Here is a 26,313-nt window from a genome sequence, read left to right as displayed (position 1 = left end):
TGCAAAAATCAAATTGCAATGCATCCTACTCTACCATGCATATGATTCAAAGTCAAGTGCTAGGTATAATCATAGACTTAATGCAACCAACATGTCAATCGATCAATACAAAAATACATGCTTCCATGATTATTTTTGCAATGGACTCAACAAAGGGAATAATAATATGAGGGGTTGTGAGGGAGGGAGGTGGGAAAACAAGAGATTTATATGCCATAGAAAGGGATCTTGGAAGAAGGAAAGGACACCAGTTGAGAAGATTGGGTTTGGCCCTTCAACCAAGAAATGTCAGTAACCCAGTATATGAATCTTTGATGGAGAACAATCTCAAGGTTATCATCCTTAGAGTAAGAAGGGGTGAAAGAATCAGACATATTTAGGATGATATTGTTTTTTTCATTGAGAAAACAAGAAGCGGGCTCATCATCGTATTTGGGGAAAAACCATGATTCATGGTTCTTTATAGGGGAAATCAGCTCTTCATCAAAACTAGGGGGATGAACATCATCACAAACATCTATCTACGGTGTAGGGGAAGAATGCTCAAACATGGATAAAAACCCTTTAAAGGTGGCATGGCCTAGGGAAACATCCTCCTCAATTTCTTCTATATTAGAGTTATCATAATTTCCCACAATCTTGGAAGGCTCTTCTTTTATTGAATCATCTTGGAACATAAAGAAAATTACTTTCCAATCACTAGGAAGGGCTTTATAAGGACCAAGATTTTTATTCGGAAGGGGCAGAGCATTTTCTTCTTCCCTGAGCTCATCCTTATGGACTTGAGAAATCATGGGGTCTTCATTTCTATAATCATACCTAATTCCCCAATCAACAGCCCCAAAGTCACTCATAGATTCTCCATTTATTTGACTATGATGATCTTCCTCAAAATCCTCAAATTCTTCACTATATTTGGTGTTGGTTAGAATGTGATTCATTCCCTTCTTTAGACAAGGGGGAGTTTTCCTCCTTCATTCGTTCTCGAAGAATGATCTCCACGGTATTTACTACATGATTTCGAATAAATTCCTCAAGAATAATGTCATCAGTAGGACTCTCCTTATATATACTTTTCATGTTACAGAGCCTTTCCTATTGCTCACAATAGTGGGAGAAAATCTCTTGGGAGTTATATGTGGCATCAGTTTTCTACAAGAGCTTTCATATTCCATCATCCACTCTTGTAATCTTTGAGGGGTCTCGGGGTTGAGATCTTCCTCATTATCCTCAGAGGACATGCTTTCCAATTCATGAGTCTCTCCTTTGGCACCACCATTAAATTATGCATCAATAAGAGGCACTTCCTCAAACATAAAACCATATTCAATAACTTCCTCTTCTTGAAGGGCCATATCTAATAATTGTGTAGTCAACATTGACAAAGAAGGAATTATTTTAGGTTTACATGATTCGAGCCAATCAGTACTTGGGGCAATGGATGGGACAAACAATTCCATTTGGTCACAAGGTTGAGTTATAATTTTTTTTTGAAAGGTACCTTATGAACCTTACCACGTGGTTGGATATGGAATGTGCATCCCCATCAAACATTGGCATATTCTTTGTGGATTCCAATGAAGGGTATCTTGGGGTCTCTGTCATATATATGGTGGGAAAATATGTGGTCAACATGTTTTCGGGTCCTTAATGACATGGGAGTCGCTAGGGTGAATAAAATTGCCTTAGCAAATGCTTGCTTCATCCTACAAGCATTGACGTTTAAGTTTAATGAAGAACTAGGGCTTTGTTCTTCCAACGGAGTCGCCAATATTGTTATGTCGATATGTCATATGGGGAACCAAACACACGTTTCATGTCCCCAGCAATGGCGCCAAAATGTTACTGCTCAAACTAGCAGGGGACCTAAGGGGATCCCTAAAGGGAAAATGATAGGTCAAGGGTAACAAATGGAGGCTTAGCCCACTGTCACCTCAGCTAAGGCTCCGTTCTATTTATGGACTTTCACCGATGGGAGGAGACCTGGTATGAATAGAGTCACTAATGAAGGATAAATCAATGGATATAAGTGACCCAAATGAATACCTTTCTCAGAATAGGTGGCATAATTGAACTTGCTTGCTTTCTAAGCAAGGTACTATGTGTTCTAGGGAAAGGAAGAGAGGATTTGAGGGTTAGGTTTTTGGGATAAGACTTGTGAATGATTTTCACAATCCCTAAAATCCTCGTTAGAATTGATATCTCGTATGGTTCTTGAAGAACGGTCTTTCAACAGAGTGGGACCACACAGGGCCAAGTGGACCCAGTCAAGGGAATGAGGAAGGAATGTAGCAACCAATCATATCCTTACCTTGGAAAAGGTGGGGAGAGGATCAAAGAAAATATAACTGGTCAAAGATGTTCTTTTGACCCTAGGAAGTTCTAGCCTTGGGGATGGCAGGGCAAGTTTTTGTCCCAGAGCTAGGGCTTGGCTCTTCTCCCAAATCCATCATCGGAATGTCTTAGAATTTGGAGGAGGGATAGAGGAAAGGTTAGCACAGGAGACCCTAGGAGATCAATTTTTTTAGTGGCTAACTTTCCAGGAAATTGATGCCCTAGACACCCCAATGTGGCTAGACTTGGGAGAAGGTGAAAAATAAAAGTTTTGGTGACCACCCTTGGTAGATCAGTGACTTAATCCTTGGGAGAATGGATTCTATGTTGATTTTGTGTAATATTTCTTAGTTCCCAGTCGATGAGGCCTCAAAATTACTTCAAAAACCCTCTAGGTCAAGTGAAAGCAATCTTGCAGCTTTTATACTTCAAATGCACAAGAGGAATGGCTTATCAAGGTCAAATTTTACCCCTAGGAGGTTTCTATCACACTGCATGGCCCATACATGGAGAGAACATTTTAATAGAGACAATTCCACAATATTAAGCAATAATTGCATGCATCAATTAGCCCTAAAACAATGAAAATCTCAATCCAACATATATGAAAAAAGTAACAAGAATAACATCAAAATTTCTTACTTACATGTAGTAGAATATATCCGACCACTCACAAATGACAATAGAGAAGCTCCAAGAGAACATAGACCAATAACCATACATCAAAATTCATCCATAAAGGCTCCAATTCATCCTCCAGAAAAAGTGCAAAATTCCTTAAAGAGAGAGATCCAATCCAAAGTGATGATGAGAAATGATCTTGCCTCACTTGTATTTATACACATCTAAGGAGTTAAAATTAGCCTCCTTAGCCTACATAAGCCCCAAAAATAAAATAATGTGCAAATAATATAACTTTTGGTGACAATCCCACCAAACTAGCTCATGAATGAAAAGATAAGCCTCTCAAGAGGTCAAATAATAATTTGTGCATGTCATAGGGCCCTCTAAGAGGCCTAATGAGGTCCATGGGTGCCATAATGAAGAGAAGGACCCTCAAAAGTAGTGGACAAGGGGGTTGGCACCTTGTAATAACTCGTGGTGCTCCAAATGACATGTCAGGGCACACAAGTATCCTCATGGGTCTCCAAACAAATCGAAGAGGCATGTAGATCGCCTGTAAGGGATAGGATGATGGTGTAGGTGATGCCACATCATCGTGAAAGTACTAGATCATCTTCCAAGTGTATGGTATAGATATAGGGCCAGTTGGGCATGATGAATCAAGTGCATCTTCCTCATTCAATAAGTGAGCCATGAGCAATCTCTAAATGAATGTGGGAATCCATGGAGTGCAATCTGTTGTTGTGGAGGCCCATGACTTGAGACACACAATCGTATTGTGCTCTTTTCCTTTCGATCCAACTTCTTCCATTCTTCATCAAACACTCCCGTTGGTTTAGTACCCGGATCTACCGTTATCCACTGATCTTTATCCACCAATATATCCTCCATCTTGAGTTTCCACAACTCAAAACTTTGACCATTAAATTTCTCAATCTCTATCTTTCCACTGCTCGCCAACTTCTTTCACCACTAGAATCGATCTTGTAGATCTCTCACTGAACAGGGTCTACCACAGGCTCGAGCAAAACCCCTCAACAACAAAGGCGTCCCCTTGAAGCCAAAAACAGCTCTGATACCAAATGTAGGTTTTAACCCCATACAGAACTTACCTACATACAAATTCTAAAACACAGAAAATAAATAATGCGAGAGCATAACACATAAAACACATATACATAGAGATTTTCCCTTGGATCCCAAAACCGGGACTACCAGCTTGATTTTTCATTATGTTCCTTTCAATGTTACAATACATATTTATACATGCTGAAGCATCCATTACCATGGACCGAAAGCCATCGCATCCAAAACCATGGACCGAAAACCATCTCATCCAAAAACATGTGTGAAAATCATGCACAAAACCATGGGTGGGTCCACCCAACCTAACATAGGTTCCAAAACCAAAATTTTCCGGGGTGCTACCTCGAACCCCATAGAGTGCGGTTACCTGCACCCCTCAAACCCCCTGTGACCCCCTCGCTACACAATCGATGCAACGAAGGGGGGGCTCTGCCCCCCCCAACCCCATGGTTAACTACATGGGCTAGTCGTGGAAAGAATATAACACAACCCAACATTCTCCCACTTGTTGTTTTTTTTCCACAGGGGGCCACAAGAGAGCTTAGTCATTTATCCAACCCTGCAATGCCCATTTTTTCTCTACACCAAGAGAACTTCTCAGAGCTCATACATTTTGTCAATGCATCTGCAATATTCTTCAAAGTGTCCACCTTTACCGGCAACACCTTTTTGTCTTCTATCATATCCCTCACAAAGTGATACTGAACATCAATTTGCTTTGTCTTTAAATGATATGTAGGGTTCTTTGCCAAGAAAATTGCACTTTGGTTGTCACAGTCTATCCTTATAGCTCCCTGTACTAACCCCATACTTGAACACAATCTTTGCAACCAAACTGCTTCCTTGCTTGCATGAGTGGCTGCCATATATTCTGCCTCTGTAGTTGATAGTGCCACTATAGATTGTTTCTTACTCATCCAACTGATTGCACCTCCAAATAGGTTAAACACATACCCGTTTGTAGATCTTCTCTGATCCAGATCTCCAGCCCAGTCTGCATCAACAAAGCCACGAATATCCAACACTCTGTCCAATCCTGGTCTTCGTTGGTAGCACAAACCATAATCACTAGTGCCACGCAAATACCTAAAAACCCGCTTCACTATTGTCCAATGCTCATTTCCTGGTTTTGACATAAACCTGCTCAATACTCCCACTGCATGTGCAATGTCTGGTCTAGTACAGACCATTGCTTACATCAGGCTATCAACTGCACTTGCATATGGAACACGGGGCATGTCCTCTTCCTCTTCTTGTGTCTTGGGACACTGTTCAGCATATAACTTTACACCTACAGGAATAGGAACCTTCATCGGTTTACTATCCTGCATATTAAATCTCTGCAATATTGTCTCGACATACTTCCTCTAGTTTAACCAAAGCTTCCTCTTTGCCCGATCTCTTTTAATTTTCATGCCCAAAATATAGTTTGCAGCACCAAGATATTTCATGTTGAACTTGGAGGACAATTGGGTCTTCAAATCCTAGATAATTTCTTTGTCATTTCCAACCAGCAACATATCATCCACATACAAGACCAAATAAATAACACAGTCACCAATTAAATTAAAATACACACAGTGATCTACTTTGCTTCTAGTGAAGCCAAGTCCACGTATAAATGTATCAAATTTCTGATACCACATCCTTGGTGACTGTTTTAACCCATACAGAGACTTATTTAACTTGCATACCAGTTCTTTCTTACCTTTCACCGCAAAGCCTTCAGGTTGCTTCATGTATATTTCCTCTTCCAGATCCCCATGAAGAAATGTTGTCTTCACATCCATCTATTTTACCTCAAAATCAAAAGCAACAACAACATATAAAAGTAATCTAATAGGAGTTACCTTGGCAACAGGAGAAAAAATATCACCAAAATCAATTCTCGACACCTGGGAATAACCTTTTGCTACCAACCGAGCTTTTTATTTCTCCACCTTTCCTTCTGCATTTGTCTTCTTCTTGAACACCCATTTTCTGCCAATGGGTTTCCTTCCAGCCAACAACTCCACTAGATCCCAAGCCTCATTTTTTGAAAAGATGCCATTTCATCAACCATGGCTTCTTTCCAGAGTTTTCCATCCTCTGAATCTACTACTTCCTTCATAGTTCTGGGATCATCATCAATAATAGATAAAGCAAAATTTGAACAAAAAGCAGATGGACTATACCTTTCTAGCTGCCTTCTTTCTCGAACTGATCTTCTCACACCCAGAGTTTGTGGCTCTTCATCTTCTGATTCCTCCTCTGCTGTAGAGTCTGATTCTTCCTCCTTTAGCTCAAACTCTATCTTCTCAGGTTCCTTTGGTTGGACTTCATGTTTAATAACATCTTTCACCTCTCTGAACACCACATCTCAGCTATACACAACCTTCCTTGTTACTGGGTTCCAAAGCTTATAACCCTTTAAACCATCCTTATACCCAATAAAGATGCACTTTTCATATTTACTATCCAACTTGGTTCATTTCTCCTTTGGAACATGTACATATGCATCACATCCAAATACCCTCAGATGTGAAAGAGAGGGTTTCTTACTAGTCCATACCTCCTGTGGAGTTTTATCCTCCAACGCTAATGAAGGTGATCTGTTGACTAGATAACATGTTGTCTCCACCACCTATGCCCAAAATTCCTGTCCTAACCCAGCACCACTGAGCATACTTCTTGCTCTTTCCATCAACGTCTTGTTCATTCTTTTTGCAACTCCATTTTGCTGAGGTGTATATGGAGTAGTCTTATGCCATGCTATACCACACTTCTTACATAATTCTTCAAATTCCTTACTACAAAACTCTCCACCGTTATCTGTCCTCAGTACCTTTATCTTCTTCTCTATTTGGTTTTCCACCAGAGCCTTAAATTCTCTAAACCTTTCAAAGACTTCATATTTCTTCTTAAGGAAATATATCCATGTATTCCTTGAGAAGTCATCTATAAATGATACATAGTACACAGACTTACCCAGTGATGGAACCTTCACAGGTCCAAACACATCATTGTGCACAAGCTCTAATATCTGTTTTACCCTCTTACCACCAGAGGGGAAACTCACCCGATTCTGCTTTGCATATACACAATTTTCACAGAAATCAAAATCCAAAGAGTTATTACTCATACCTTCTACCATACCTTTACCATGAAGTATTCGAAGGCCCTTCTCTCCAATATGTCCAAGCCTTTGATGCCACAACATGGTCTTCTCTCCAGAGACCACTAGATTTTATGCTCTACTTTTAGGAACCACAGAACTATTGCACCCATCAACAACCGTGCTACCTTGCAGCTTGTACAGAGTTCCAATCTGAACTCCCCGCATCAATACCAGTGCTCCTCGAACCATCTTGCAGGTATCCTTCTCGAACACTATTTTTACACCTGCATCATCCAACTTGCTTACAGAAATCAGATTTCTGGCCAATGCAGGAATATGCAGAACACCCGAAAGTGTTCTAACCCTTCCACCTTGCAACTTCAACTTTACTTTTCCACGACCAACGATTCTAGCCTTCCTATCATCCCCTAAGAAGACATCACCACCATCGTATTTCTCATACTTGCAGAACCACTCTCTATGGGGAGTGAAGTGAAAGGATGCACCTGAGTCAATCAACCATGCCTCATGATCTACATGTGTACTTGAAGAAGCTGAATACACAACCCCACCTTCATCTGAGGTGGTTTTCTCCTCTGCAGAAGGAGCATCATTAGATCCCTTTCCTTTATCAGGAGCTTTAGATTTACAATCCCTTTTGTAATGCCCTTCCTTTCTGCATTTCCAGCACACCACCTTTACAATTTTTCCTGGAGATTTAGATCTCCCTCTAGATTTAGATCTTCCACTCGATGACTTATTTTTTCTTTTTTTTTTGGGACCGTCCTCGTACAAACAAGGCATCACCATTCTAGCTCTCCATATTTTTCTGTCTCATCTCCTCCGTCAGCAAGGATGACACTATTTCATCAAACTACAAGGCAGTTGCATTGCTACCCATTGCAATAACCAGACTATCCCACGAATCTGGTAGAGAACACAACAAACTGATGCACTTATCTTCATCTGAAATTTTAATATCAACAGATGCTAACTGACTTACCACAGTATTAAATGCGTTTATATTCTCTATCACCGAGTCTCCATCTTTCATCCTCAGGTTATGGGGTTGCCCCGAACCCCATAGAGTGGGGTTACTTGCACCCCTCAAACCCCCTGTGACCCCCCCCCGGCTACACAATCGGCACAACAAAGGGGGGGCTCTGCCCCCCTATAACCCCCCGGTTAACTACGTGGGCTAGTCGTGGAAAGAATATAACATAGAAGATGCATGTAGATCGCCTGTAAGGGATAGGATGATGGTGTAGGTGATGCCACATCATCGTGCAAGTCTTAGATCATCTTCCAAGTGTATGGTGTAGATATAGGGCCAGTTGGGCATGATGAATCAAGTGCATCCTCCTCATTCAATAAATGAACCAAGAGCAATCTCTGAATGGATGTGGGAATCCATGGAGTGCAATTTGTTGTTGTGGAGGCCCATGACTCTCAACGCTCGCCCTACATATTCCAATGTAGCCTTGTTGAGGATTAGGACCCCATATAGGGAGATCAAACCCAAATGGAAACCATCTGCAATCCTGCATAAGACCCAATGCGTCCCCTAGCCTTCCGTACAATGAGTCATTAGAGAAATCGAGTAAATGAGCTTACCTAACCATGGACCACAAGTGCAGACTTCATAATGGCCTGCCCTTCCATAGTGGGCTTCGAGATGTGCCAATGTCTCCTAAACTCCAAATGGGGTTAACCAAGTGCCCTATTAGGTGGTTTCTACTTCTAAAGGGGATAATATAGTCAAGGTACATCCTTCAAAAGGTGGTGGCATGTGGCAGATAGGTGAATGAAGCAGGGAATGAGAAGGGGCGACCTTGGGTCACATGGTGGGGTACAAGGGTAGCTGATAAGAGGAAAGCTGACACTTGGGTTTATAATGTATAGGAGGGAGTAATCATGGTACGTGAGGTGCCCCAACCTTGATTTTTCCACCCTTCATTATATGCCTTTTGCCTTTTCATGATTTTCATGATTAACTGCTCGAAGCTCAAGGGGTCAGAGCATGATGTATAAGATGTAGCAGTGACTTCCCCCTTTTAAGGTGGGGTGGTTCATCGCCCACCAGGGGTTGGGAAAATCATGGGCTCCTATATGATGAATAAGGCTCATAGAACCTGTAGGAACCAGGGTGATGGCCATAATGATGGGGTAGGGCTCATGTATTGGCTTTTTCCCACATGCTAAATGTGTTTGGCTCTTTCTTTTTAGTTGCATCAACCTCTGGGCTTCATTCTAGGTCATGACCCAAGTTGTGGGAAAGGGGAAGGGGCATGCTAACCCTATGTGGACGAAGTCGGGGAATGTGGACCTAGGTGGGAGAAATGATGAATGGAGTAAAAATGAATGGAAAGAGAGTAATATAAGCAGATAAGGGAGCGGAAACACACAACCAGAATTGGGGTTTCCCATGAAATACCATACCTAGAGCCAAATAGTCAGTAAAAGAGATCACACGGGACTAGAGTCCAAGGTTAATACCTAAAAGGAGTCTAGGGGTGTTACACAACAATTTTCCATTGTCCATGTACTCTATGTTCCTTGATCTTGGAGCACCTCTACATTAAACCATGTGTACTTCCTTATCATGAAGAACATATCTCTGAGTCACTTTCCATCTGCAAAGCATTTTCCCTTTACATCATTTCTAGAGATACTTCCTTTAAACCCAGTTTTAAAGGTTGGCGCTATCCCTCAGTTTCTTCCCTACGCCGATTTGCTAAGAATAACACTGATCCCTACACCGATCAATGTCGTTATCCCTTGATTACCTATGTCGATCCTCTTTTGGAAAGTTTTTAAAAATGGAGTCGAATCTTCCAAGTCTAGAAGCTTCGTGAACGGAAGTCTAGTAAATGGTTAGCCGAGATATAGCTGAGAGAGACTGTTTGGGCTCTTTTCCCCTATTACAAAGGAAATAACCCAAGAGATAAGGTTCTTCCCATTGTAAGAGGAACCATATCACCTCTCTCATGCCTATATAAACTTCTCTTATTTCAACCTCTGCCCCCATACACCTCGGCCTCCATACGCTTCTCGACTCTACACAACGTGTATGACTCCCGCCTTAGCATATTAATATAACTCCTCTTGTGATAAATGTGGTGGCCTTCCCCACACGGTAATACCACTCATGTTTTTAACACTCCCTCTGTTGCAAAATATATGACTACGACTGCTCCATGATATGTCGTTGTTGCTGCAATGCTGTGTTCTGGCAACGGTATTTTTGTGATTGTTGTTGTTGTTGATGAGATTCTCTAGATGTATACACAATGAATATATTTTTGTGGCCTTTTATTGGCAATGCTGTGTTTTGGCATGGTATTTTTGGTTCAAATTAGGTGAAGATTGATATATCGTTATGGGATCTATCGTTGTTGTTGCAATGCTGTGTTGTTGTTGCATTATATATGTGTACGGAATTGAATATTAGAGTCGGTGAATGGTGAATGCTATTACACTGAATGATATTGCGGTGTATGGTATTACATTTTGTACAGTGATACCTCTGTCTCCATATATCATAATCAATTTTTTTTTAGGAGTAAAATTTTGCAGCAGAAGTATTTTTTTTCCCACAGTACACAGATTTTACAATGCATTCAATCATATCTATTGTGGGAGTAGTTCTCACTGGCAAGGAGAACTATCCTGAGTGGTCCAGGAAAATAAAACACACCCTCATTTTCAATGAGTTGTGGAAAGGAGTGTGTGTTGGAGATGGAGACAAAGAGCCAGAAAAACCTACCTCAGACAAGGAGTTCGCCATTTGGGAAAATAAGAACAACAAGGCCTATGCATTGGTTGTAGCATCAGTAACTGAAGAGGTGAGTTGCCATTTTCAAATGATTTTGAAGCCTTACAAAAACTGAAGGAACTTTATGACTCACACTCTGCATTTGAATTTGTTCAACTCATGATTAAACTCTTCACTCTTGAATTACAAAATAATGATCCTCTTGCTCTTGCATTCGAAGTAAAATCTATAATGCATGATATCAAAGCCACTAAGGTTGAATTGGATATTCCTCTAATCACTTTTCTCAATTCACTTTATCCTACTTACTCCAATTATCTTGAGTCATTGCAAGCAAATGGAAATCTCAAAGATATTACCTTTGACTCTCTTGTGAAAAAATTTGCTGAAAGAGAGAAAGCTTTTGGAAAAAAGACAAACCTTGAATCTTTTCAAGAGGCTGTGTGTCTTGCTGAAAGGGAAAAGAATCTTGTTCAAGATTCTTCCAGAGGAAGAGGTGGTTGAAGAGGAAGAGGAAGAAATTTCAGAGGCAGGGGGGGCAGACACTCTCAAGGAGAAAAGTCAGATTTGCACTACATACGCTGTAAAAGAAATGGATCACATGATGCCTCCACATGCAAGTTACCTTAGGACAAAATTGAGCAGCAAATAAACCAACCCAAAGGTAAAACTAATGACATAGATAAAGGTAAAGCACCTGAATCTGCTCATTATGTTGTGGCACAATGTAATATTGGAGTAAATGAAGACCTTTTTAATGCTTCACTTGCTTCTTCGAAAAATGATTGGTTGCTTGATTTAGGAGCAACTTGCCACATGACTCAAAGAAAAGATTTTTTTGAAGAATTTACTGACAATGTTGATGGAGCAGTATACTTTGCAGACTAATCAAAACTCAAGCCATCAAGGCTTGGCACAATCAGGCTTAAATTGCCTAGTCTTCCAGACTTTCTTCTGCATCATGTTCTATATCTCCCATAGCTGAGGAGAAACTCGTTGTCCTTGGTCCACATCTACTAGCAAGGACACTCCATTCATATGTTTGATGGCAAGCTTGAGGTAAGAAAAGCTCCATACCACTCACTTGTCATGACAGGGATAGAATAAGAAAGGCTTCTCAAGCTGCAGGGTACCTCTACTCGTGCACAACATTTCTCATACAATTCTCATTATGAAGAAGGTACACTTCCATCAAGTTTATTATGGCATGCTAGATTTTGACATTTGAACTATGACAACCTCCACTAGTTGAAGAAAATTGGTGTTACTGGGTTGCCTACAATTCCTAGGAAACTTAAGCAATGTGATGCTTGCATTCTAGGAAAGCATAGCAAACAGTATTTTCATGATTCACATTCAAGAGCACATAGAAAAATTGAACTCATTCATTCAGATTTATGTGGTCCAATGCTTGTTCCTTCTGCAAATGGAAATAAATATATGATGACATTTATTGATGACTACACCAGAATGTGTTGGGTTTATTTATTGAAGAACAAATATGATGCTTTTCAAACATTCAAGAACTTTCATACATGGATTGAAAATGATGCACAATCTCATATTGGCTCTATTCGCACTGATAATGGAAAAGAATACACTTCAAATGAATTTGAAAACTATCTTCGCCAACATGGGATCAAACATCAAACAACTGTGCCTTATAATCCCCAACAGAATGGTGTAGCTGAAAGAATGAATAGGACAATCTTAAATATGGTGCGCTCCATGATGTTTTTCAAAAATGTAAAATTGATGTTTTGGGCTGATGCAGTTCTATGTGTTGTATATATAAAGAATAGATGTCCATCTAATGCTATTAGAAACAAGACTCCTTATAAAATGTGATATGGGCACATTCCTTCGGTAAAGCATCTCAGGGTCTTTGGTTCCACATGTTATGACTTGATACCAAAGGTACATAGAAACAAACTTGGTGCAAGAAGTCATAAGTGTATCTTCCTAGGGTATTCAAACACCTCCAAAGCATACCGTCTCTATGATGAAGTCAATAAAAAGTTTGTTGTATTTATAGATGTAATCTTTCTTGAATCATCCAAAACTAACAATGTTGTTGAGCGGCAACTTGATCGCTTGGATAGATTCGCAAATACAAAATCATTTCAAGAATTTGATAATCAAATTCCACATCTTGAAGGGGGGATTCCTATACTAGATCAACCTATGGAATCTTCTTTTGAAGCACTCTCTCCCCTCATGAAACTCCAACAACGGATGATACTTTAAGTGATGTGATTGATAGAATTGGGAGACTCAATCTTGATTTAGTTCCAACTCAATCAACAGAGCAGCCTGGACCATCTAAGAAAGGTCCCCCAAAGTGGTTGACAAAGACACTTGAAATTATTCATCCTGATGAGGTTGGAAAGATAGGAACTAGAAATTCAAACCGGCAAAATGGAGGTGATGTAGATGACTCTGATTCACCTGTTGATATGGATGTTTCTTATGATTGTGAATTGAATTTGTCTACAAATTTTGAACCAACTTCCTTCAAAAAAGTTGCTTCTCATGATGAATGGAAAGAACCAATGCAAAAGGAGTATGATGCCCTGATAAAGAATGGCACTTGGAAGCTGGTTGATCCTCCATTGGGAACCAAACCAATTGGCTGCAAGCAGGTCTAAAAGAACAAGTATAAAGCTGATGGCTCACTTGACAAACACAAATCCAGGCTTGTGGCAAAGGGTTTTGCACAGAAGGAAGTGGTCGATTATGAGGAGACTTTTGTCCCCACAACAAAATGGGCTACCATCCGAACACTCTTTGCCCTAGCAGCTCAGAACGGTTGGAAAGTCCATCAAATGGATGTAAAAACTACTTTCTTGAATGAGATCTAAAAGAGAATGTTTTTATGTCCCAGCCTGAAGGATTTGTTGTGAAAGGACATGAACATAAAGTATGCAAACTTGTGAAATCCTTGTATGGCCTCAAACAAGCACCGTGAGCCTGGTATGAAAAACTAACTGAGCATCTTCTGAAACTCAATTTCAAACATTATGATCTTGATGATGCAACTTTGTTTGTCAAGAAGGTTGGAAAAACAGTTGTATATCTTGTGGTATATGTAGATGATCTTTTGATGACAGGGAACAATGAAAGCTACATTGCATCCATAAAGAAGGAATTGAGGAAAGGTTTTGAAATCACTGATTTGGGCTATGTTCATTACTATCTTGGTATTGAAGTAACTCAACATCCAAAGTCCATATTCCTTTCTCAAAAGAAGTACATTGGAGATCTGTTGAATAGGTTTGGCATGACAGAATGCAATCCTCTTACTACTCCAATGGAACAAAACTTAAATCTCACATCCATTGAAGGAAAAGAATTTGAGGATGCAACAAAGTATAGACAGCTTGTAGGAAGTCTCAACTACCTAACTACTACCAGACCAGACTTTTTGTTTGTTGTTGGAATCCTCTATAGGTTTATGCAAAAGCCTTGTGAGGGACATTAGTCTCCTGAAAAAAGAGTTCTAACGTACTTGAAGGGAACTCAAGACTTTGGAATCAAGTATACACAGGTGGGCAGCTTCAACTTGATTGGATACTCTGATTTAGACTTCGATAGAGACAAAGAAACTGGGGTATCTACTTCAGGTTATGCTATGAGTCTTAGATCAGGAGTTGTCTCCTGGAGATCACACAAACAATCAGTTCCAGCAGATCCCACAACAAAGGCATAGTATGTGGCAACAACTGAGGCAACAAAAGAAATTGTGTGGCTCAGGAAAATTCTTGAACATTTGCAAGTAAAACAAGTACAACCGACTCCACTCATGATTGACAATACCTCGGCAATAAAGTTGGCCAAGAACCCAAAGTTCCATGATTGAACGAAGCACATCAATATAAATATCATCTAATTCGACATCATGTTGAGGCCAAAACAATCCATCTCCGCCATTGTTCCACTAATGAGAAAATTGCAGACATCTTCACCAGAGTGCTTGGAAGAGAAAAGCTTGAAAGATTCAGAACGATTCTTGGACTCACCAACATCCCTTCAGATTGGGGGGGAATGTTGACACCTAATCATAGGGATTGGGTGAACAACTGTAATTAATGTAAATAAATAATAGAAAAGATGAAGAGTCACTGGGAGATGAAATGAATAGTCTCTCCCTCATGTATATAATAATGACCAACCTAAATGAATATCATGATTTGTTTTGAGGAGTTACCTCCTAGCCTGCCAGTATCTTGGATTTAACTTGGAAGATAGGAGAGCTTGCTAGTCTTAGCTCTTAGTTTATGCTTGTTAGGAGCTTGTTAAAGGGAGAATAACTTGTAGATGTTTTGGTGTGAACAAGGAGAAAGATACCTTAAACTCCCATGATTGAGGTATTTGAGGAGATGTTAGAGTGATGCTTAGGATCCGGACCCATCGAAGGAAACCTGCAATGCTAAGGCGAAGGCTTTACTTTCCTTTTTTCATAATAATACAACTGATATTTTATTTCCTATATCAATTGCAATGTTGTATTTGGTAGCTTAAGACTCCTTAGCCTCTTAAGTAGATTGGATTCGATCTTATGCTATCATGTTTGTTGTTGTTTCTTGCATGTTTGTTTCAGGCATGTCAATGAAAGGAAGTCGGAGCAAAGAAGCAAGATCACCATCAAGTGGATTAGTGTTATAAGAGGTAGGCCCTCTTATTTGATTCTCAATCTAAGGGAACTTATGTTAGATTGTCTTGTTTTTGGCTAGACCCTCTCCCTTGGTCTAGAGGAATTGTCTTTGTCCATAGAGAGAATCTTCCTACACCACAAATTGGCGACTCTACTAGGGACTATCCCTCTCTTTGGATTGTTCTTCATCTCATGGTTGTGACGAATTTTGTCGTATAACCATTTCTCCTTTGTTTTCTGAATTTTACACCATTTATAGTCTTTGGCTTTGAATTTAGAGTGGCTTTTTTGTATGTGGTTTGAGAAAAAAAAATTATTTTTCTTTGAATCCCTCGATCAACGCTGTTATTTTGCTGACAATCGCACCGACTAGTGCTAGTTTTTCTTAAATAGTTGCACCACAACCCTTTATGGTGCTTTCTGCCCATTAAACAATCGCGTTGATTCCTATAGGTTGAAAACAGGGTTTCTTTTAAACCATATGCCAGTGTGTCTTTCCCTCCTAGATTTTGTTTCTTGGCATGTTTGCATCTATTCTCCCTGTGAACTAAGATGACTAGGATGCTTTGTTTGCTAGGTTTGATTGATTGATTGGCTTGAAGTTTCATTGTTTTATTTTTTTATTTTTTTTATGGTTTCTATGACCCTATGGCATCTAGGTCGATTTCCATTCATTGTTTCAATTTTTTTATTTGCTGCTTCATTTAATCCATCTTTCAGTCGCATCATATTCATTGCTTCATTTTCAATTGAATGAGTGAAAGAGTCTTGTTTGTTCTCTTATTTCGAGTGTCTCTTTGCTCTTTCCGAACATAGATTACATTGCTTGGTTTTTCGATTGAAGCATTTATGTGTTTGGTTTGTTTGATTCGGGGAAGAATTTTCTTTTAGTTTCATTTATCATGCTTTGGATTTTATTGATGCTTGTTTGTTCGGAATTGTGAACTTTTCATTAAAAATGCTCTATGTGAAATATTCATTTTGCGTTTTATGAAAAGAAGAACATCATTCTAATTTACTTAAGCGAAAATATTGCATTAGTAGCTTCATTGAGAAACTAGAATTACATCATCATAAGCATTGGAAATGAAATGAAACTTCTTTTATTGTTAAGGGAAGATTAAGTGCATTTAGGACATGTATTAGTGAAATATTTCATTCTTTGATTGTTGCATTGATTGTGTGCCCTCTATCCCTCAATTAGTGTTAACTTTCATTGAAGACAAAGATTTCTTTTCTCATACAGCTGCATATAGGAATTTTCAGATGACAGCGGTAGGGCGTTGGAATTGAAACCTAATTCAAGATCAACTGTTAAAATTTATTGAATTAACCTAAGGAAGCATTGAAACTTAACACTTACATTTAGAGGTATAGGCTAGAGACGTGTTCCGTCATCTTTAAACCTACCAATTGTCATTCGATTTGGCATTAGACAGTGATAGTACGGACTTGTGGTCCCCTTACCGTCGCATATATAAAGGGAGACCCCACTAGGTCTGCAATCCTTTATCCGCAAGAAGCTGAGTCTACCACCTTGTAAACATGATACACTGAACATAGCATTCGGGGAGATTGCATGCTCGTACTTTTTAGTTCACCGGGAGGTATTTTGCAGTTCACGGTTACCTGGTAATTCCTTTTGCCTAGATTATCCTGAGCAGTCATTTTGGTATTTTTTATTCTTTAAATTGAAAATATCATAGAGCACTTGTCCTTTCGATCTCGCTAACTCCGAAAGTGACTAGAGTCACCTTTCGCTCTCTTCTCGACTCTTAAAATATGAAAAGGCAAAGTTTTGTTTCAATGTCTTAAAATTAACTACCCACGGAATATTCTTGGTTAAAGTTATCTTTCTTAGTGATTCTTTAGGGTCTTTTCCAATGGCAAAATTTCCCGAGTCTACCAGTGAGGGATTCCCTTCGAATGGGAGTCCTAGTCCTTTTCCTTCTTTCGGAAATGTTGGTGCTCCTTATATGGAAAATTTGTCCCTCCCTAGGTTAACCATTGGTTTACCTATCTAGTTATTTTCGACCTTGGTGGTCCCCAGTGCCACAACTCCTTCCCAACCATCTCATTCATTTGAACCACATCGTGATGATTCTAAGGTTGACCTCTCACCTTCTTCCCATATTTCTTCACCTTCCTCTTCTACTTCACCTGGTGAAAGTTTGAAATCCAGTAACCTGGAGGCTAAGAAGAAGAAGAAGAAGTCAGATAAGCAAGAATCCAATCGTGCAGTTGTTTCTCCAAATGCATCTCTCGTAGACAAACCTTCCGATCCTCTATGGAAGGTCAAGTTCCCCTGCAATCTGTGTAAGGGTGACCATCTCCTTCAAGACTATCATGGCATCCCCAGAGTCTTAGAGGCATGGTCTGAAAACCTGAATTGACCATCCCCGTCGACCTCTGGAGATCATGTCAATGTTATGCCTTCAGCTAATGAAGGTAAGAAGAAAGGGAAGATTAGATTCCCCTGTAGGTTATGTGAAGGGAAGCATCTTCTTCACCTTTGTCCTCTTATGGATAAAGCTTCCAAAATTTTGGAAAACCTTACAGCTCCTCAAGCCCAACTCCCTATTGGTTATCAGAGACTTTCTTCTGACCCTCTCCTAGTTGGTAAAGAGATTGACTTGGATTCATCTCTTGCCCATCCTTCTCTTCCTAAGCTTGAATCTCTTTTGTCTGTTTCCAACCAACAATTGGTCGAAAAGAGTGTGGACTTGGCTTTGCCTTCAATTTTTCACTCTGTTCCCGAAGAGAGTGATGATCATAATGCTCATGTTCTTCTCATCTCCTCGGATTCTCATGAATCGAAGAGTGACCCTCCCATTCCAGTTGTTCAAGAGAGTCCTTCTCCTCTTCCTGCAGAGCATGGGGGGAATCATATGATACCCCCACCAAGTAGTTATGTCGTTGCTTTTTATTGGAGTCAATTGACTTCTTTCCACCTTCCATCTTATGTGCCTTTCCAGATCACAGTACAAGCCTATAATATGGTAGTACATGGCACTATATTAGATGAAGGTGCATCTGTTAGCATCATGCCTTCTACTGCTTGGCAAGATTTGGGTTCCCCACAGCTTGTGCCTATTACCCAGAATCTGTTGGCTTTCAACGAAGGAACCAGTCAGCCCTTAGTGATCCTTCCAAAGCTCCCTATTAATTTTGGAGGAAAGACCGTCTATATAGACGTGATGGTAGTCCAAGGTCCCTTAGATTTCAATATTCTCTTTGGACGCGACTATGTTTATGTCATGGGAGCTCTTGTTTCTTCTCTTTTCTGTTTGGTTTCTTTTCCACGCGAAGGGATAATAGTGACCATTGATCAATTGTCGTTCATTGGCCATCAGGTGCCTCCCTTGCAACCATCGTCCCCTATTGGTTCTTGTTTGAAAGAAGTACCTTCCCCGCCACATGTCAATTATGTGGCTACCCGTTTTGTCTCCACATTTGCTAATGATCACACAGATGGTATAGTACATTATGTACTGGGGGCATTGGAACTCGATCTGTCATTGGTACCAGTTGAAATGTACCCCTCCCAGAGCGTAGTTCTCCCATCTAGTGAGGATCTCTTAGGAACCATGTTCTCGTATGGTCCATGAACAAGAGTTCGAGGACAGTTTCCTCCTGTATCAACCTCATTAAAAAATGAAACAAGGGATGTGAGCTTAGTTCCTTGTCTTGTGTCAAGCTTGTTAAAAATGAAACAAGGAATGCGAGCATAGTTCCTTATCTTGTGTCAAGCTCGTTAAAAAATGAATTAAGAAGTGAGAGCATAGTTCCTTGTCTTGTGTCAAGCTCTTTAAAAAATGAAACAAGGGATTAGAGCATGGTTTCTTGTCTTCTCTCAAGATCCTTAAAAAATGAAACAAGGAAACTTGAGGATAGTTCTTTTACTGTGTAAACCTCATTAAAAAATGAAACAACTCTCGTTTCCAAATCGAGTCTTTGATTAAGATCTTGTAAAATCCCAATCGAGTCTTTCCTAGATCTTGAAAGTGAACCTTCATTCCATCCACGTAGCTAAATGAAATGAACCTTGGGGGGCATGTACCTCGAATTGAGTCATTATGCTGGGGGGCATGCAAGCTTATCTTACTCATAGTTTTTCGTTTCAAGCTTGTGTAAAAATGAAACCAAACTCAAGCATAGTTTTTCATTTCAAGCTTGTGTAAACATGAACCCATGCACCAAATTTACATCTCGTGATTGCCATTTTTATTAGCTAATTTCCACTAGATGAGCCTTGGTTGTTTCATTCCATCGCCACCATCTCTTTGGCCGATCATATGCTTTCACTTGGTTGTTTTTCCTTTCCTAAGGAACCGCAACGATGAGTGATTTTGTTAGCCAACCTCTTGACCATTACATGTTTTGAGCAGTTCCACCATAATTAGAACCAGTTGCTACCCTTTATACCACTCGTTCCTCCAGGATGAGTCACCTTTAAGCTCTTTTCTGACTCGTAAAAAATGAAAATATTGCCGAGTATTTTTCCCTTTTAGACTCGTTAAAGCAAATAAAAGTAGGGAGTCATATTTAAGCTCTTTTCTGACTCTCAAAATATGAAAAGATTGTCGAGATCTTGTCGTTTTGAACTCGTTAAAGGCTGCAAAACGTCGTTTACCCAGTATACGTTTACCCCTTTTTTCGGGCTGGGATAAAACTATTTACAAAAAAGGTATACCTTAGTCAAACATGACTAGGAGGTTCTCTTGAATATTGTTTTCTACCTTTTCGGGTTCGAGAGACAACTTTACGAAAAGGGACCCTTGGAGTTTTCTTTTCCGTGTCTTTTTCAAACTCTCTAAACATGAAAAAGATTCTGAGTTTCACCTTTGTCGGACTCGTTAAAATATTAAACGACATAGGACTTGTCATTATGACGAGACCGAGCTTATCCTTCCTAGGGCTCGTTAAAATTTACTAGGTAGGATCCATCCGAAGGATGGGCTTATATTACAAGCATATGTTATCCCCTTCAAGCTTGTGTTTCAAAAATAACTGGGGTACTCGCCAGAAATGGTGGGGGGAAATTGGAAGTATTCATCAGTTGTATTCTTCACTTGAGGCAACATGTCGCTCTTGAACATTGACACTCATTTGTTGTTCATGTCGGGTTTTGGGACATCCTCACTCTGTCACTTGCCTCCTTGGGTTTTGAGTTATCCATTTTAAACCTCTCATATGATCTTTGCCACGTCACCGTGACCTTTGATCCTATGATGTAAAACGCTGCCAAACTCCAGAGTCATTTCATCCACATGTTCAAGAGAAGTCTTCCTACCTGTACATTGTCTGATCATATGTCACCATCTTGGATTACTCTCATTCATTGTGTTTCTTGTTTCGTGCTAATGATGAAGGATTCATTATGACCTTCCTTCGACATATCATTTCTTGTCGACTTCAGCTCATTATCCAGGAATTTTATCTAGAAACTCCCTTCCAGTACCTTAGAGCTTGCATGCCTCAATGGCAAGTTGTTCGCACTCAATGACAGGTTCTCATCATTGGCCTTCGATCGAATGATTTCACGAGTGTTCGACTTCAATTCCTTATTTACACTCCATGAATTGTACTAATAGTATCTTGAGAGCCATTGACATTATGGGCGGTTTTCTCGCACTTTTTAACGGTTCACATCATTGACCAGTAATCAAGCAACTTTCTAGCATGTTCGACTTCAACACGTCTATTCACATGTTAGAATTTGTACTTTGATCGGGTCTTGTTGGAGCACAAGACCCTGGGCTTAGATCACAAAAGTCCAGGTTGCGAGGAGTGATGAGTCATTCATGATTATATACATGATTCTTTAGATGGATGGTTGCGACCATGCCGTGGGTATCATTTTTTATCCCCTCAATCGGATGGATGAATCCATGCCAAGGATTCATGCACATGATCCTTTTATTTATGGATAGCTTCACCTATAACATGGATTCATGTATTTTTATATGCCTCTCTTACTTATGAGGAATGAGTATAAGTTCAGATATGTATATGTATGTTTGACTTTCAGGTTCTCCGACAACGGTATCCAATTCCTTGCATCTACTCGTAAAGAATTTCACCCCTCACTATTGCTTGACCTTCATGCTTTAGGGGACATCCGTTACACAATAATTTTCCATTGTCCATGTACTCTCTGTTCCTTGATCTTGGAGCACCTCTACAGTAAACCCTGTGTACTTCCCTATCATGAAGAACATCTCTCTGAGTCGCTTTCCATCTGCAAAGCATTTTCCCTTTACATCATTTCCAGAGATACTTCCTTTAAACCCAGTTTTAAAGTTCGGTGTTATCCCTCAATTTCTTCCCCGTGCCGATTTACTGAGAATAACACTGAGCCCCGCGCTGATCAGTGCTGTTATCCCTTGACTACCAACGTTGATCCTCTTTTGGAAAGTTTTTGAAAATGGAGTTGAAGCTTCCAAGTCTAGAAGCTTCATGAATGGAAGTCTGGTAAATGGTTAGTCCAGATAGAGCCGAGAGAGACTGTTTGGGCTCTTTTCCCCTATTACAAAGGAAGTAACCCAAGAGATAAGGCTTCTTTCCATCATAAGAGGAACCATATCCCCTCCTTCGTGCCTATATAAACTTCTCTTATTCCAACCTCTGTTAGTTTGGGATGTAGCTTGGATTTAGCTTGGAAGATAGGAGAGCTTGCTAGTCTTAGCTCTTAGTTTATGCTTGTTAGGATCTTGTTAAAGCCACGTTAAAGGGAGAATAGCTTGTATATGTTTTGGTGTGAACACAAAGAAAGAGACCTTAAACTCCCATGATTGAGGTGTTTGAGGAGATGTTAGAGTGATGCTTGGGATCCGGACCCATCGAAGGAAACCTGCAACGTTAAGGCGAAGGTTGTACTTTCCTTTTTGTCATAATAATACAACTGATATTTTGTTTCCTATATCAATTGCAATATTGTATTTGGTAGCTTAAGACTCCTTAGCCTCTTAAGTAGATTGGATTTGATTTTATGCTATCACGTTTGTTGTTGTTTCTTGCATGTTTGTTTCAGGTACGTGAACGAAAGGAAGCCGGATCAAGGAAGAAAGATCAACATCAAGTGGATTAGTGTTATAAGAGGTAGGCCCTCTTATTTGATTCTCAATCTAAGGGAACTTATGTTAGATTGTCTTGTTTTTGGCTAGACCCTCTCCCCTGGGCTAGAGGGATTGTCTTTGTCCACAGAGAGAATATTCCTACACCACAAGGGGACAAGGGCACAGACCTAACCCATTATTTCCGCCAAATACCCCCCATTAATCCATTCCCAGAAGTGTCCATGATAGAAAACTACAATACTTAATTTCCAAATGACCAGGGATACCTTTAGATCTTGGAGGCCCACCTTCGAACATATGATCATAGCAGATGGGCAAGGGACCACATGGTTGGATTAGGTGTTGGAGAAAATGGCACAATGAGCTAGTCGGTGGCTGCACGGGGCTACTAGCTGCCCGCTGAGGACCATCTTGAAGAAAAAAAATTCTCCTAGGGATATTACCCAAAAAATGGTGGGTAACAATATATATGTTTTTGTGCATATTCAAGGAATATAGTTGGATGCTTTCTTGCTTGCAATGTTGCAGAACCACATTTTTCTTCGGCCAACAGATTTGAAAGCATCATTAATGATGGCGGAGATATGGAAGACCATCGTCTTGGGAGCCATCACTTATATTTTGTAGGCTAAACTGAACTTGTTGTGCATACTCAGCTTCATCCTCAACATCCTTCTTGAGATCGGGACTCCTACTGATCTTTATGGTAGGACATCTAGATGCCTTCGTGCAGTCAATTTCTGTAAAGATGGATGGAATGGAAACCATGGAATTTACACACAATAATCATTTGTTTCTCCGTCCAAGGTCGTTTGTTGATTGCTTTGGCTTGTTTGAAGGCACCTAGATAATATGTCGAGTTTAAGGCAGCAATATGGGCTTTCAAAGTATGTAAACGAGGTTTTGTTGGTCATAGAAGCTACAAGGCTTTCAGAGATCATGCACCTTATCTGGATAGCAAAATGGTTGGACAGTTGGAGGGCCAATTTTCTTTTGTGATATTTGTTAGAGCCACGAGAAATGTATTTGCTACAATTGATTTGAATTGTAAAATTTTTAGTGGAGTTTCAATTTCCAGAACATGAGCACATTGGAATGGTCATTGGGATGTTGGAAAGGATAAAATATTTCCAAATAGCTAGAGAGATGTGGGCATATGGTCGGGTCATATTACTTTTAGTGTGAGAGAATATTTTTTATTGAATTATTGTCAGTTTCTATGAGCATTATTTTGTTTGTAAATTAAGTGATGATGAATTATCAAAATCGGATAAAGATGTCATTTTGTAAAACTGACTCTAGATATATTATGTATATAGACGGATTCCCTAGATAACTGGCTAGTACAGCGGATGGTACCCATGTATCTGGTGGATGGACGCTCGCCCATAGAATGAGTAGTAGTTCACTAAGTCACAGGACATGTCCCCTAGGGTCACGTGTCTCGTATTTCACACGCAGAACATGAAATATGCCCTAAAACGTGTCCAACACGGTTTTGAACGTGTCCTCCAAAATGTAAAACGTATTCAATACGCTTTCATCGTGTCCTTTGATCGAAATAGGAGTGTCATAATTGTATAAAACGTGACCTAGATTTTTTCCCTCTTTGGACACGTGTCCCATGAAAAATCGCTATAAAGCTCATGTGAGTTCATTTTTTCAGGTTTTTTAGTTGTTTTTCTCCGTCGAATCGCTGTCGTTGCTGGAGATTTTTCATTTTCTCATTGGAGTCGCTGGTAAGTGTTGTTTGCGTGGTGTGGCGTGCTGGGTATGCAAGCCATCAACATTTTTTTCTTCCTTCCTAATGGAGTAGTCTATAATGCAACTTTTTGAGTTTCCCGGGCGCCATTCTCTGGCTGATGTGACGTCACCCTCGTCCCTTCAACCATAAATAAGCATGGTATGTATATGTCAACAACTTAAGTGGCATGAAGAAGATTAGTCGATGATCATGCCGATGACCATATCCCTGCATCCGAATATGGACGATGTCGATGACCATAGACCTGCATCCGAATATGGACGAGGCACTAATTATGGATATGCATCGAGGAATTTTCTGTGGCCTCAGTCTCGGCCTTGATTGCCACCGTCACCACTAGAGAGTTCGAATGTTAGGATGCAATATATAGAATGTACGCATTTAATGGCAGGCAGATTTGAATTTTAATTTTGAGCTTGAATTTAAAATCCCGCCCAAAAAAATCTAATTTCTATAACCATAACTAGTCAGCCGATGTTCTTTCTTCAATTGCTATGGTGATGCTGGGAGGGTGCAGCGAAAGGCTGCCATTCCCGCCCTCTGTACAAGTTTGGTATGAAAATCATGGAAGAGGCCACATCTCACTTTGTTTCTGATTCTACACCAACGAAGATTGAGAAAGAAGCGGCTTCTCTTGTTAAACTAGAGACAGATATCGGTCAAGAAATGAGAGCCATACACAATTTCGAATGAGATTGGAAGATAGAAATTGAATAGATTATAAGTGGGGAAATGGAAACCCAACCACACACGCCGACGGCCATTGACATGAGCTTCACTGGTTTCCTCTCCACTGGACAACTCATGGTGAATTGAGGTTGCTTCTGTATTATTTCATTCTTTCCCCGAGGAACAAAAAAATTGTATTCATTCTTTCGCTACGAACCTGTTTGTTCCATACTTTGGCTCTGAAGAAGGCCTCACTCATTTTTCCGCAGTTCATAAAATCTTAGGAGCTAGCAATGTATTCAAGCTTTTACTGCATATTCCCATGCAAGAATGTTGCCACGCAGTAGTCACCATATCGTATGAGGCAGAGGCACGATTCTGACATCTCGTCTATGGTTTTGTTGCACACATTTACGCCATGCAGCAATAGGTAACTTAAATGTTCACTGCTTCTTGAGAAATTTTATACAACGTGTATATGTCAATAGCATCTGCAGATGCATTTTTTGTTTTTTATATTTGCAGAAATTTTCTTGCAGATGCATTTTTTGTTCTTTATATTTGCAGAAATTTTCTTGTTCTTTATATTTTTAGAAATCGGTTCTGCAGGTGTCTCTGGACTCAAGATATGTGTCATGAATGTATTACAGGCTGCAAGTTTGCAGGCGGAGTTGGCATTCATGCAAGCACAGCTGGCGAGCCATGTGTCATCCGGATCAGCATCGGCCTCCGCGATTTATCATGTCATGTCTGCTTCATCGTATAGGCAACATCCACATCAGCTCCCTGCACCCTACCATATGATCCGCCAGCCATATAACCCTCGAGTCCTTGGTGTGAAGGAGGAGAACGCCTGTGGTTTCGCTAATTCCATGGACTCTGAATTTTCCGTGTCTCCCAGTGATAATTCGTCGCCACAAATGGAGGTCCTCTAAAGATACAAAAATCTTGACAAAACTGGAGAAAATAGCGAAGAGTTGGAGGCTCTGGCCCATGCTCTTCTTCTGAGAGGTTAAGCTTTTCCAAATTTAGCAAACAATAATAATTTCATTGGGTCGCCCCCTGCCTGCCAAATTGCGTCAAGATACATTTGGATTTGCTTTGGTTTAGCTTTTTTATGGCAAAGGAACTACAAAGGGTGCCAATCTAGCGATGAATTTGGAGGAAGATACTTCGATGGTAGGTGGTTTTGTAAAAGGAATATGGATAGATGGCGACGAATTTGGAGGA

General features: G+C 40.1%; 1 pseudogene; it reads left to right on the top strand.

The window, feature by feature from the left end:
• LOC149153137 (uncharacterized) overlaps positions 1–26,099 on the top strand; it is a 47,532-nt pseudogene extending 21,433 nt beyond the window's left edge.
• The last annotated feature ends 214 nt before the right edge of the window (positions 26,100–26,313 follow it).

Source organism: Pinus tabuliformis, chromosome 9, assembly GCF_031772625.1.
Source record: "Pinus tabuliformis cultivar Carrire ecotype Pingquan chromosome 9, CPIR1, whole genome shotgun sequence".
NCBI lineage: Eukaryota > Viridiplantae > Streptophyta > Pinopsida > Pinales > Pinaceae > Pinus > Pinus tabuliformis.
Note: the sequence above shows the minus strand (reverse complement) of the source record. Positions and strands in the feature narration are given on the sequence as shown.